This window comes from Dipodomys spectabilis, unplaced genomic scaffold (assembly GCF_019054845.1).
Source record: "Dipodomys spectabilis isolate Male_0828 unplaced genomic scaffold, ASM1905484v1 ptg000019l, whole genome shotgun sequence".
NCBI classification, from domain to species: Eukaryota; Metazoa; Chordata; class Mammalia; order Rodentia; family Heteromyidae; genus Dipodomys; species Dipodomys spectabilis.
In genome coordinates this window covers 4790768-4805326 of record NW_024870696.1, presented here as the reverse complement: position 1 = coordinate 4805326, position 14559 = coordinate 4790768, and the positions used below count along the sequence as shown (strand labels likewise).

The window sequence follows — 14559 nt, the reverse complement described above, 5'->3', positions numbered from 1 at the left end:
TCATGCAATTGTTTCTAACGCATTTATAAGGTTATTTCTTTGTTGCTTTGTATGTCCTCCCCCCACAGTATAACCCCTGCTTTCACTGTATTTGATGTGTAATTTGTGGAGGGGAAGGGGAAAAACAAATCTTTTAAATAGGGATACCGGTGGACCCATTGCAACAATGAGATGTACAAGTCGTTATGTTGAAAATGAACTTTACAACTTTGGTGTGGAGGGGGGAGGATTGGGGGGTGGGGGAGGGGGGAGAATGGGAAGGGGAAACAGAGGAGGAGGCAACAATGCTTGATAAGAAATGTAATCATTATCTTGCCCATGTAATTGTAACCCCTCTATACAGTATTTTCACAATAATAATAATAAAAAAGCCTGTGTGGTGCTTACTTGGTACCTCTTCTTTAAAAATCTAACAATAATTTTTATAATTACGTTACTTTTCCAATTTAAAATTAACTTTTCAAACTACTTAGGAAGCTGAGATCTGAGGATTTTGATTTGAAGCCCGCACAGGCAAATAACTCTAAAAAAAATTCTTATACCTGGATAATCAACAGAATATCAGAAGTGGACATGTGGCTCAAGTGGAAGAGCACCAGCCTTTGAGCGTAAAAGGTAAGAGAGAGCAAAGGACCCTAAATTACAGCCCCAGGGATGGCACAAAATAAAATTAGCCTTCTACTATTTGTTAGTTTTACAAGAAATTTAGTTCTTATAAACAATTCAAAAGTAGTCAAAAATTTCCATTTACTTTCTCCATTTACTCTTTCCTGCTCTCACATGATTCTATTTTGCCAGACACATAATCTTCACTTAAAGTTTTCAAACCAAAACCACCCTATATTTTGGTCTCAACTGTACACTTAGATATATAGAATGCTCAACATCAGTTTCACCAGTTATCTCCTGTGCCAATAAATGTCATCCTGGTATTGATTCGCTGAGAACAGCAAAAGTATATAACTTTCTCTGAAATGCAGCACATCATAATGGTTGTGTGTGGTCTTGATAGCTCAAGGGCAGTATTATGGTTTAAGGTTGATACTTTCCTTCAGCAAATAGGAAGTGCTTAGCAACCCAGCCTTTATTTTGCACAGGATTTTACAGTAATCTGAAATCTGTCTCATTCTCTTCCCAATATCAGAAGAGATGAAAACTCTTGATTCTCCCCTGACGTATTTACTTAGGTCTTTTTATCCATAGATGAAGCACCTAGAATATACGACATAGTTTATTGACTTACCAAAGACTAATCTCTATTATATTGAAGCTTCCAGAAGAGTCTCATGAATGTGATTGTGCTGTATACCAATGCATCACAATCACTGAGGATAGTAATCAACCTATGGTGGGCACTAAAAGTGTTAAATTGTGATGGCCCTGTGTACTTTGTGACAACATCAATGACAACCTTCAATTTTGTATGATGAGAACATTGTGTGCTCTAAACTATTAAAGGAGGGAGTTCTATCTATAAACATCATCTTATAAGTAATATTGTTATTATTCTAACTTGTTTTATAGTCAGCAGAAATTTTCAGGTCCTGAGTACATTGGTGAGTGTCTAATAGAGGTTAGAAAAGAAAAAAAGTCATCTTATCTGGTAAATAAATCTGATTATCAGTGAAACAAATTTCTGTAACTCAAATGCCTTTCTGAAATAATCTATTTAGAACTCTTCTGAATATCCTAAGGTTATTATAACATTTTATATTTAAGAGTTAAAATGATTGGGACAGTCTTGGATTAACCAAGTGAAAATCTATAGGCTACTGTTTGTTTACTAGAGCCCAGCCTGTTGCTAATGCAACTACAAATGGAAAGTATGTATTTCTCATTATGTCTAAACTGCTATCCAGGAAGTAAGACCAAACTCACTAACATCTGTTCAAAGCATTGAGGAATGTATGGTTATGCTTAGCATTGGCTCAAGATAGCAGTCTCTGTTGAAAGAGATACCTCAATAAAGTTGAATTGTAGAATCATTACAGCTTAAGGGCAATTTGGGCAGCAACTAGATTGAATCAATGAGATCTGAAGGTGATTGATGGATTACCCTTGCTTGTCCAGGAACCTCCTTTACTCCCTACTGTTTTAGTAGCAGGAGGAGACAAAAATGTCTCAGATCAATCCAGACCTTTACATTAATGGAACTATGGCTTTGCTTTTGATGGAAGTATTCTTTCTTTGAGAAGTAAATTAATTTATTGAGCTTAATTATTACAAGGATAAAAGGGAAAGCACTTTAACAGGTAATTTGGCAATACAGTAAGAGTCACAATTCTCTTAATTGTTGGACCTATGTATTCCAGTGATGAGAGACAGACTATCACATACTGAGCATGGAATAATCAATTCATACATAGTGCTATCAGAATCATACAATGTTACGACACCATAAAGACAATGGCATATCTATGTTTTTTTGCTGTACTACTCATGATAGCCAAGTTATGGAAACAGTACAGATGTCCTACCATAGATGAGTGGATAAAAACAATGTGGTGTTTATACACAACGGAATTCTACACAGCAATTAGAAAAGATAATATGTCATTGAAGGGAAGAGTATGGATCAAGAACAAATCATGCTAAGTAAGGTAATCCAAACTCAGAGAGACAACCAGCACATTTTTCTTTCAAATGTGGAGGCTTTTCTCCCAGTTTTATGCACCCAACTCCTCTCCCCCACAAGCTGTGTTGTTCATTTTCAACATGGTGTCTAGTGAGTATCCCTGCTGCATTTGTTCACCTTTTATACTACTGTTTCTATGCCCTCCTTATCATCCCCAGGACAGATAAATCATGAACAAACAAGACAAAAGAAAAGAAAACAGAAACAACAACAAAGAAAAAAAATCTCATTTCCATTTCTTAGAGTTCATTTCCATAAGTATTATTGTAGATGGTAAGGCATAGAGGCATTGTGCCTTTGTGTTCTTCCTCTAAGTATGTATTCCTTTAGTCTCACTGTGTGTGAATGCCTAATATAATGCCTGTATAATTTATCATGTCTCAGTATATTTTAGACTATAGGAATCTAGACCATAATTTCAAATGCCTGCTTTTGTTTGTTAATACACATGCTTATGCTGGGGAATTTATGAATATGAGTCCATTGTTGCAGTGTTGTTATCGTGATAAGTGTTCTGTGATATATAAGTACCCTATGTGTGGAACTATAGCAATAGATAAGAGATTCTGGGAACACTGTGTGAATTTTGATGCTGGCACAAAAGCTGTGGGTATGTGGTAAATTCTGTTCATGGAATATGTATCCTAGTGGGAGGCCAACTCATGTTTCTTGATATGTATATAGATCATAACCATTTATAGGTTAGCACTAATCCAGATCATGCAAGGCTACAGTAGGACAACCTCATTTTAGATTTCACAGATTGATAGAGACAAACAATTGTGATTGTTGCTTCAGCTCTAGTTCTCATCAATTAGATTGTCTTTATAATTGAGAGGTAAGCGTTTGTCCATGAACTGTACTTGCCCCAAATTCCTATAGAGCAGAGCATCAGTTTTTTCATCACTCTGTAAGCCAAGGTTTCATATTTTAACAACACTTAGTGTTAAAACATCTTTAATTGGAACTATTTTACTAGGCACAAAGTAGTATTTTATTGTGTCTTAACTTGTAATATCCCTGCTATTAAATGATTAACCATGATTGTTTTTATGATGTTTAATGTTCTTAATTCAAATTATTGAATAGGTTTTCAATCCAAACTGTCTTTGCAAGAATTCTTATGATTATTAGCAATCATACAAATTAATTACATATTTGTGATATTAATAATGTTTAGGTATATGTATGTGTATGTATAAAATGTACAAGTTGTAAGAAGAATATATATATGTACATATATATACATATATGTACATATATATACATTTAAATTTAGATCATTTCCACTTATAAATTTTCTTTTCTTTTTTTTTTTTTTTTGGTCAGTTATTGGGCTTGATCTCTGGGCTTGGGCACTATCCCTGTGTTCTTCAGCTCAAGGCAAACACTCTACTGCTTGAGCCACAGCACCACTTCTGGTTTTCTAGTGGTTAATTGGAGATAAGAGTTTCACGGACTTTTCAGCCCAGGCTAACTTTGAACCATGATCCTCAGATATCAGCCTCCTCAGTAGCTAGGATTACAGGAGTGAGCCACCGGCACTTGGCTAAATTTTCTTTTATAGCTATTTATTTTGTATGGTATATAACAATTTGTCTTTCTAAGACTAAATAGTTTTCAATGCTTTTAATGGTACATTGTATTAAGGTTCATTTTTATTGTATGTTTTTCAATTCCTTGCAGGGCAGTTTGATGAAAAAATTCCACTTCTCCATTGACTAGATTTAGACAATAGGTAGAAACTTAATTGATTATATGAGTTCATTTATATGCACAGAGTTATTTGAAGAGTCATCAATAAAATTTCACTCCTCTTACCAAAACTAATATTTTAATATTCAACTACAGAGTAAAAGCTTTTTAAGTTGCCCATATGTGTACAGGTTATGTTAAAGAAACTATAGGCTTATAGAAATGTTACAACTAGGAGAAAAAAGGGAAATAAACTATGTGAATTTATGAGAGTCATAGAAAACTCAAACAGAAAACCCCCTTTAACTGTAAGAAACTGCAACAGTGTTGAAGAGTCTATGAGAAACACTCATGAACGGTCTCTGTGTTCAACATCAAGCCTTAGTGTCCCTGGAGCTCTTGTTTAAAAGGATGCCATGCCATTAAATCTACCAGCATAACCACATTCACTGCAGCATTATTTATCATAGCTATGATGTAGAATCAACCTAGATGCATGGGTCAAGAATGGGTCAAGAAAATACGAGTGTACCCGTTACAACAATGAGAAGTACAAGTTGCCATGTCGAAAACGATCTTTACAACTTTGTTGGGGGGTGGGGGAGGATTAGGCAGGAGGGGGGCCGCGGGGGGAAGCTGGGAAGGGATGTGAAGGGTAAACAAAGGAGGAGGCTGCAATGCTTGATAAGAAATATACTCATTATCTTGCCCATGTAATTGTAACCCCTCTGTAAACTATGTTCACAATAAAAAATAAAAATTAAAAAAAAAGAAAATATGAGTGTGTGTGTGTGGGGGGGGGATATACAATGGGATTCTATGCTTTCATCAGATAAAAAGAACATTGCTCCTTTCATAAGAAAATGGAAAGACTTGAAGAAAACTATATTAAATGAAGTAAGCCAGACCCAAAGAAACATAGAATGCATGGTCTCCCTCATTTTTAATAACAAGAATGTCTAGGATATTCATAGCAGAGGATCACAATAGCTCAATAGCTATGTGCTCATGACTATACAAAACAATGCTTATTGAAATGAACTTCAAGAAATGGAAACAAGAGGTATACTGTTTGCAGTTATTTCTTTTTTCTTTCTTTCTCCTCTTCCACCTTTGTTTTATTCCCTGTTGTCACTGTTTTTTATTTCTGTACCCTTTGTCTTCTATATAAGTTTATCTGATCTGGGAAAGGGAAGGGGAAATCACAGAAACAGTGGGACAAAGGTCAGTTAAACACAACAATGATACTAACTAGACACTCTGTTGGAAACAATCTGTACAGTTTTGGGTGGAGGTAAGGGTGGGGATGTGGGAGTCAGGTGGGTGAAATAGGAGAAAATGAGGGAGGGGGTAACACTGTTCACAAAGAAATGCATGCATTACCTTACTTATGTAACTGTATCCTCTCTGTACATCATCTTTACAACCTTCTATCTGCTGATTTGCCTAGCTATGATTGGCTCAAGCAAAAAAAAGTTCTCCTATGCTTCTGCCTTCTAAAGCCAATACAAGTCCCTTACTGGCCAAATTTAACATAGTAAAACAGTACAAAAGAGTTTGCAGAAGTGAAGACTCCAGAAGGCGGGTGCTGTCGCCTCATGCCTGTAACCTAGCTACTCAGGAGGTTGACATCTCAGTTCAAAGCCAGACTTGGCAGGAAATATTCACTGTATATTTGAAAGAATTAATATATTTTCATATGTGTACAAGCTGTAAGTAAACTTTAAATATTTTATGATTATGTAATACATTGAGGAAAAATGTGTTGCTTGCTCAGAAAACTTGCATAAAATACAAGGATTAAAAAAAAATTTTCCCTAAGTATCTCTAGATGAAAAATACACCATGATTGCTGAATGTTTCCCCAGATCAAACAAAAAATTGCAAGTGGAGAAGATGTGTCCTGCTAATTATGTTTCTTTGCCTTCGCATCATTTTCAGCACACCTGACTTTCAAAGGTCTAGGGAAATTCTATTCTGGATATCATCCACACTTTCTTCCTTTCTGAACTTTTCTACACTGCATAAGGTGAATTAAAGATGCATGATTCTTACTTCCAATGTTTGCCTTTTATCCTTTTTTTTCTGTCAACTCTTTATAGTCTTTTAGTGATCTGTAAATAATTCTTCAAAAACCCAGTTAATGATTTGGGTCATTACTTAATATTTTTATTTTTACTTGTACTATTAATACTTAAAATGTGACAACTATTAAATTTTAAACTGAAATATTGATCTCAGACTGGCGGATTTTATATTCTCAAGCTCCTAGCAGAAAAAGGAATTCCAAAGTCTAATTATTGTGGTTGTCTAGAGGGTCTGTTACTATTTTAAATATTTATGGTTATTTTAAAAGCTAGTTAATTTCTCTGTAGCATTAGATTTTTGGAGAGGGCATGCTAGGAGAAGCAGAGAATGTGTTTAAAACCAGTGCAGGCTGTAATTTTGTGTTCAATGTCATTTAGGAAACACAAAAAATATAGAGAAAAATTAAAGTTATTGTAATTAAATATTGATTAAAGATCTGTGTGCCTCTACAGCAAAAGCATGGATTAGAGAGTTTAACTTTTAGAGAATATTTAAATTTTGTTTTAGTTGTGTTAACCTAGTTAGTGATATGCCTCCATTCTCCCATATGACCATCACCATATCAGTCAACCAGGACTAACAGTATTTGACATCTTCATTAAGTTGTTTGCATTAGGCCAGTACCAGTGGCTATTGCTTATAGTCCTAGCTACTTGGAAGGACTGCAGTTGGAGACCAGACAAAATTCCTAAAACCCTTTCTTTTCTTTTCCTTTTTCTTTTTCTTTTAGTTGTGGGGCATGAACTCTGGGCTTGAATGTTACCCCTCAGCTCTTCAGCTCAAGTTGAGCACTCTACCACTTGTGCCACAGCTCCACTTCTAATTTTCTAGTGGTTTATTGGAGATAAGAGTCTCACGGAGCTTCCTGCCCTGGCTGGCTTTGAACTATGATCCTCAAATCTTAGTCTCCTGAGTAGCTAGGTTTACAGGCGTGAGCCACTGGCTCCCAGCTAAACCCTTTCTTAACCTACAGTTGGCTTAATAGTATATATCTGTCATCCTAGCTACTTGGGAGCTTGAGATCAAGCCGATCAGAGTTACAGTCTACCTCATGGAGAAGTGTTTACAAAACTCAATTTCAATGAAAAACGAGGTAGGCATGGTGGCATATAGAAAACATCTCAGCTATGACAGGAGGCCCCAACGAAGGGGATAATGGTCTAGATCTGGAGTAGGGAGAAAAGTGAGAAATATCTCAAAAAAAGTAGAACAAAATGGCTTGGAGGCATGGATCAGTCATAGGGTCAGCCTTGTAAGGAAAATTTCTGAGATGATTTGAATAAAATAACTCTCAGGTTGTTTTATCTTGAAGAAATGGAGAATTAAATAAAATTGCTTGTACTACAACTAGATTGTTAATTTATTTCTTCTAATATTATACAATAAAAGTATCAATAATCAAGTAAAATATTCACTGCTATTACCAGAGATTAGAAAGGATATAAGACATAGGGTTTGACCTATATCACAAGGACTGTCATAGGTTTCCCTTATTTGCAATAACTAGTGTATGTCTAGACAAGCAGAAAAGGTCAGAGAAGTTGATGTTAGGTGAAATGAACCCCAAGATAAGTATTCAAATGTTTCTGCTTTCATGCAATTGTTTCTAACATATTTATAAGATGATTTCTTTGTTGCTACTTAGAATTTCTTTCAAATACTTTTTGGGAGTACCACATGGAGTAGGAGTTGTTACTTTTAAAACATAAATGTACTCATTACCTTGCTCATGTAATTGTAACCCCTCTGTACAGTATTTTCACATTAAAAAAAAAGAATGTGGGGAAAAAACAAACATGAATACAGGAAATTAAAATGACTTCCTTTAAATTTTCCCTGTAAAATGTACCCTAATTAGCACCTCAGAGTCAAAATTATTTCCCCCAATGTTACCCTTTCCAAGAATCTGGAAGGAGAATTAAACTGCAAAAAGTTAACCTCATTCCTCATATTTTGTATTAATTGGGTTTATTTAGATTAATAACAGTTAAAACTTGGCAACATTTATAATAAAATTCAAAAACAAAAACTACATTCAGTAAAGTTATTTGGAGCTTTTCACAGATAATTTTTTTTTTATTTCAGTGAAGATCATAATAGACTTCTCCAAGTCTCTGAAAAGTGCAGGAAGCTTTAATAAATAATTAATAGAGCATTAAAGTGGTAGAAATTAAAGAATATTTGCACTCATTAATAAGACATATAATGGATTATTTCCCAGGCTATGTTCTGCTCCCATTTTTGTTACATAATAAATTTTTTTTGTTTTGTTTTTAAGTATTGGGATTTTTATATAGGCCATCATGCACTCTACTGCTTACAACATGTAGTCAGCTCTCTCTGTTCTAGTTTTGTTGTTGTTGTTGTTTGTTTTGTTTTTTGTTTTTGTCCTGGTCATGGGTGCTTGAACTCTGGGCCTGGTCACTGTGCCTCAGCTCTTCAGCTAAAGGCTAGCTCTCTACCACTTGGGCCACGGTGCAACTTCCTGTTTTCTGAGTGGTTTATTGGAGATAAGAGTCTCAGGGACTTTGCTGCCCAGGCTGGCTTTGAACCACAATCCTCAGATCTCAGCCTCCTGAGTAGCTAAGATTTCAGACATGAGCCACTGGGGTCTGGCTTTGTTCTAGTTGGTTTTGAAATAGGTCTTATTTTTATACCACTCCTGGCCAGGACTCTGTTACTCTTATTTTTACACATCTTAGCATAGCTGGGACAAGAAGCATGTTTTATCACCCCCAGCTTTTTTCATAAGTTACTGACTTGACTGTTTTTTTGCCTGAGTTGACCTTGAACAGAAACCACCCTGATCTTAGCTTTTCATTGTGGCCATTCTATATATTTTTTAACATGACCTCAGCCTTTTGTAATTATCAAAAGACAGGCATTCAAAGACATTCAACAGACAGACATTCAAAATTATGGACAAGGACAATTTGCAGACTTGTTCACAGCATTGGTTTTCAAGCGTGAACAATGGAAAAACGTGCATGGATTTTCTTCTCCTTCATAGATAATGGATGAATGCTGTTTAAGTGCCAATGTATTTATGGGTCAAACATTGTACTTTTCATTCTGTGTTCACAGAACATTTCACTTAAGCTAAGAAGGTAAATTCATGTTCTGCAATAAGAAAATTGTTGAAAGCAGAAATGAGAACAAAAACCTTTTGAGCTATTTTCTGATCTATTAAGCTTTTCATGTGATTATTTTTCTTACAGATTTGATGTGACATTTATCAATTACTTTCAGGAAACATTTTAGGTTTTTAATTGTTTTTATTAATATGTTTGTAGAATTTCAAGTTTATATTGAAGGAAAATTCTACTCTAATTTTATCTCATTTCATAAGGGAAAATTACTTTGGAAGTTTTATATTTCTTAAAATTTCTCAGTAACATAATGAAGTACCATATGGTAAATGGTAATGTTGAAACTAAACCACAAACCACAGTGAAGGAGAATAGTGTCTCCCCACCAATTTTACCAGAATCCATTTCATATGCAAATAAGAGATTTCTAGAAAAAATATTTTAGAAGTTTTTAGTTTAATTTTAGAAAAAAAAGGTATTTTATATATAAAGATCATGGAAATTTATGGAAGGTTGTCTTTGAAGATTTTCATCGGTTACAATTTCTGAAATACATAAAATTGATTATATGTTCCTAGGAAGGGTCACTTATGAAACTCTGGGTCTTATTTTCTTGAGCGGGTTTCAAATCCCACAAATAACTGGTCAGTCAATCAATTTGTCATGAATACCAAAGATATAAGTGCACTATGTTTGGCATTTTGACACACAAAGGCTTTTTTTCCCCATTCTTCTTCAGTTTCTATTGAGGCTTTTATATCCAATTCTGGATGGGAAAATTGGCTTTATGGGGTTTAGTGTCTTCTGATGATTTTCCTTCTTTACTTTGGAAAGAAAGCTTTCATAACAGTTCTCCCTGACAATCTCAGTTTGTGTCATCTGATGCCTTCTCAATTGATAGGCTCTAAGCTGTTAACACTTAGCACATTGTTCTCTGCAAAGGTTGTCTTTCTCATATGAATTTACTAAGTTCATTCCATGTCTGAGCAAGACTGTCATTGTGGATTTTCTCTTTCTGTATTAGTGTATGTTCGTATCCAGTAGCTCTTTTAATTGAAAATCATCCATTACTAGTTGTTGTTAAATGGTTTGATACCTCCAGCTGGAAACTTTGACAACATTTCGTGTTCTTTAAGGTATGTATCTGGTTTCATATAAATTGATATAGACTCCTGTCTCCTTTCTTGTATCACTCTATGATCCTTTGGTTTATTTTTGTATGGATCATTACATGTGAAAAAATATGCCATAAAGGAGATGTGATGGTCCTTAACAAATTTTCTTCAAGTAGCTGACTCCTGTTTTCTTCTAGCTGTTCCTGTTGTATTTGAATTTCCATTTTCTGAATGCCTACTTTCTTTTGTACATCCACTGTCTTCCCTTTTAAATTAGTTTCCGATTTTGGCTTGTTTTTCTGATTTGGAGCAAATTTTATTTTAGTTACTAATACTTGGTACCTGTGTATGACATCTGGGACAATCATGAAGTACCTTTAGAATCTGTGTTTTCACCTGGTTGCATTTGTCATTCATTCTAGATGACTGCTAAGGCAAGAGGCCTGGTGTGAGACATTGGGCATTCATCTTTGCTGCATCCAAGCTTGGGAGATACTTGGTGTGTGTGTGTGGATATTGGCAATGATTGGCCCTCTGCCATTTAAATACTTGTTGATTAGCCCTGGCAAACACTACTATTGCAGCTGAGCCATTTTCAGGTGGTTTAGTTTTTTTTTTTTGGTCATCAAATATCCCCTGTTAGCCAAAAGTATAATGGTCAGGTCTTCTCCACCTAGGGTATTTGTGGTGACCTGTATATTATTAGTAACCATTGAGGGCCTATGAACATCTTGGGATAAATTGCCCCTAGCACTTAGGAGTCCAGTAGGTTGTCCTAAGTTTTACTCATGACCTTGATGGTTGAGGTGGCTTTGTCCAGTTTAGTGTCCTCTGATGTTGAATTCATTCCAGAAGCCTGGATCTCCACAGTGATGTCCTCAACTAATTGGGAGCTCTCAGTTTCTTGCATGCTTTTGCTTAGTAAGGTGGCCCTGAGCTGCATTATTTCTTAGGATGTAGAATGAAACCAGGCTTCCCATTCAGCATAGTTTTCCATGAACGAGCACCTCTTTACTTTTGGCCCCTTCTTGGTGTTTGAGATGGTCTGGCAGAGTGTAGTGTCCTCTGCTGTCAACATCTCTGGCAGCAGAAGGTTCAGTAGCTTTTTAGGGCCTTAAGTTGAATCTCATAGTTTCAGTGTCCTGTGCTTTTGGGTGGCACACAGTCTTGATGATCTTTTGAGGAGTTCAAGTTGAATGGCACAACTATGGTGACCATTGAGGATTCTTTGCATGGTTTAATCTGATGAGAGCTCAGGAGCTTGGCAGCCTCTTTAGTAGCTCATATTAACATACCATGTTAACATACCATGTCTTGCTGATCAAGATAGTTCTGTGTGGTTTCATCTCAGTTGCCAATTTAGACTTGGAAGCCTTGAGCACAATATCTTGGCCCCCAGATTTCGGGTTTTAAGTTAATAAGGTTCTTGATCATTCAAGTAGCTATGCCCACATTTCCCTACTTCAAGGCAAAAAAAAATAAGACAATAGATAACTGGTTGGGGGCTCCATTCTTGAGAATTGGGGGCACACAGTGGTGTGACAATTTGTGTTATTGATCATCACATAGAATCTGCTCAGATTGTCTTCCTTTATGGCAAAGAAATGAGCCTCAATAGAGATGATGCCCTGGGGGCTCTATTCTCCACTCCCTGGGGATCCAGGGTGGTTGGACAGTCATCAAAGGTCATCCAGAAGGGTTTGAGAAAACAACTCTTCTCTTTATCATATGAATAAACCTAAATGATGAATTCTCTGGTGGGTCTTACAATCATTAAGGAGGTGTACACTAATCTTCTGAAATATGCTATTGATAGGCGAAGAGCGTCCATGCAAATTATTCTCTTCTATGGCAAAGACTGGAGCCTGATTAGCTTGGGACTCTGTCTTCCGCTTGGGGCGCACATTACCCACGTATATGCCGTGGCTCGTTACTAGAGAGGTTCTGTGCAAGTTCTTGCCCTGAACAGAAATGAAGTCACTCATTCCGATGGTTGGTTGGTAGCTTGGCCTTCTGCTCACTGCCCTTTAGGGCCTATTGGCTTGCCTCCCCTTTATAAGACCAGGGCTTTTTTATTCTTGAGTTCTACTCGAAGGAGTAGAAATAAAAATTATATTTAACTATAAACACAATTACAAATTATTACTACTAGAGTCTAGATTATGAGATATGACATGAGCTTTGACTCCCTCTCTAGAACCTGAAGCAAAGTGAATTATTTGAACAATAAGAGCCTAGAAAATGTGCATCTGTTGGTGACTCTTTAGCTATAAAGTGCTTTATGATGCTGTGGTTGAGGCTTGCATCACACAATAATGAGATGAGCTATATGCCCCTTGATAGTTTTCCCTTGGTCCTATGTGTATTAGCTGGAAGAATAGCATCCACCCAAACTGATGACTCCTAATGCATAGGTATGGAAACTGTACACAAGAGGATATCTATAGCTGGCAGAAGGGTCCAGAGAAACTGGAGGGTTGTCTATCTTTGGGCAGTTGGAGGCTCCAGAATTTTAGAGTCTTGTAGTCAACTCCACTTCTATCTCCAAAATGCTTCTGATCCTAGCCTGGGTAAGTTAAGGCTGTCTTCTGCACCCTCAGTGCAAGGCATAGCTGAGCATCTTGGATTTAAAAGGACAAACTGAAAAGATTCTCCAAAAAGAGTTGCCAAGCACTATTTCTTATGTGCTTACCATGTTTTAGATACTGGAAGTTGACAAAATTCCTACTTTCTTCAAGTTATTGTGTTAGTGAGTAGAAAATAATCTGTACACATATGTCTAAAATAAGTAAAGAAGACTTGAGGATAAGAAGAATATCTTTTAGACATGTACTTGTGTTAGCTGTCTCCTGGCTGTGCCAACCTGACATAAGTAACTTAAGGGAAGGAAAATATCACTTGGTCTCACACCCTCTGGTGTTTTCGCTCATAACTGCAGGACAGCAGCTCACATTGTAGCAGCCAGGAAGCAGAGAGATAAAATGTTTCTACTCATGGTAAATTTAATTTTATTCTTAGTACTTATATTTGTTGGCATTTTCACCCGACAGCTACTAACACTTGAGCTAGACTAATTGGTTTCACAATCTTCACCCTAATTAACTATGCATCTTTTAAAACAGTTTTGACTACTCTTTTCTTTAATTTCCTTCTCCTTAAAATGGAGATAAATTCAGCATCAGCGATTTGTTGTGAATCTATTTAGTAAATGATCTCCAGACCAGTGCAGAGTGTCATCCACTGGAAGCTCATGGAGTTTCAGATTGTTGAATCTAATCCTATCTTCATTGTGTCAACCTCTACAAACAAATTAATGCCCCCACTTGGTTATTGACAGCAAATTTCAGATGTTATGTTAACTCAAATACTTGTTTTTCTGTGATGAGAGACTGTTGAGAACTGCTTTCTTGTCTCCAAAATGTCTTAATTTAACTTGTCAGATAGTCCAAAAAGAGTATCCTGATATGCAAACAAGAAAAGTCACCATCATAAATAAGTTGATGACCCATGAGCTTAAAGAATTATTTCAGAAACTCCAGCATAGGAAATTGTGAGTAGGGATTAATTAAGTGAGCATACACCAAGAGCTGAAAAAAGTCAGTGAACTTCTCAATACAGCTTGCTTGCTTTCTCTTTCTCTCTTCCTTCCACCCTCCCTCCCTTCCTCTCTCCTTCCCTCCCTCCCTCCCCCTCTCTCTTTCTCTCTCTCTTTCTTTCCTCTTTCCTTCCTTCCTTCCTTCCTTTCTTCCTTTCTTTCTTTCTTCCTTCCTTCCTTCCTTCCTTCCTTCCTTCCTTCCTTCCTTCCTTCCTTCCTTCCTTCCTTCCTTCCTTCCTTCCTTTCTTTCTTTCTTTCTTTCTTTCTTTCTTTCTTTCTTTCTTTCTTGTCATGGGGCTTGAACTCTGGGTTTGGGTGTTGTCCCTGTGCTCTTCAACTCAA

The 14559-nt window shown here is 36.3% G+C and overlaps 1 pseudogene; it reads right to left on the bottom strand.

Annotated features, from left to right (window-relative positions):
• Positions 1-12607, bottom strand: part of LOC122103866 — a 164116-nt pseudogene extending 151509 nt beyond the window's left edge.
• Between the last annotated feature and the right edge of the window lie 1952 nt (positions 12608-14559).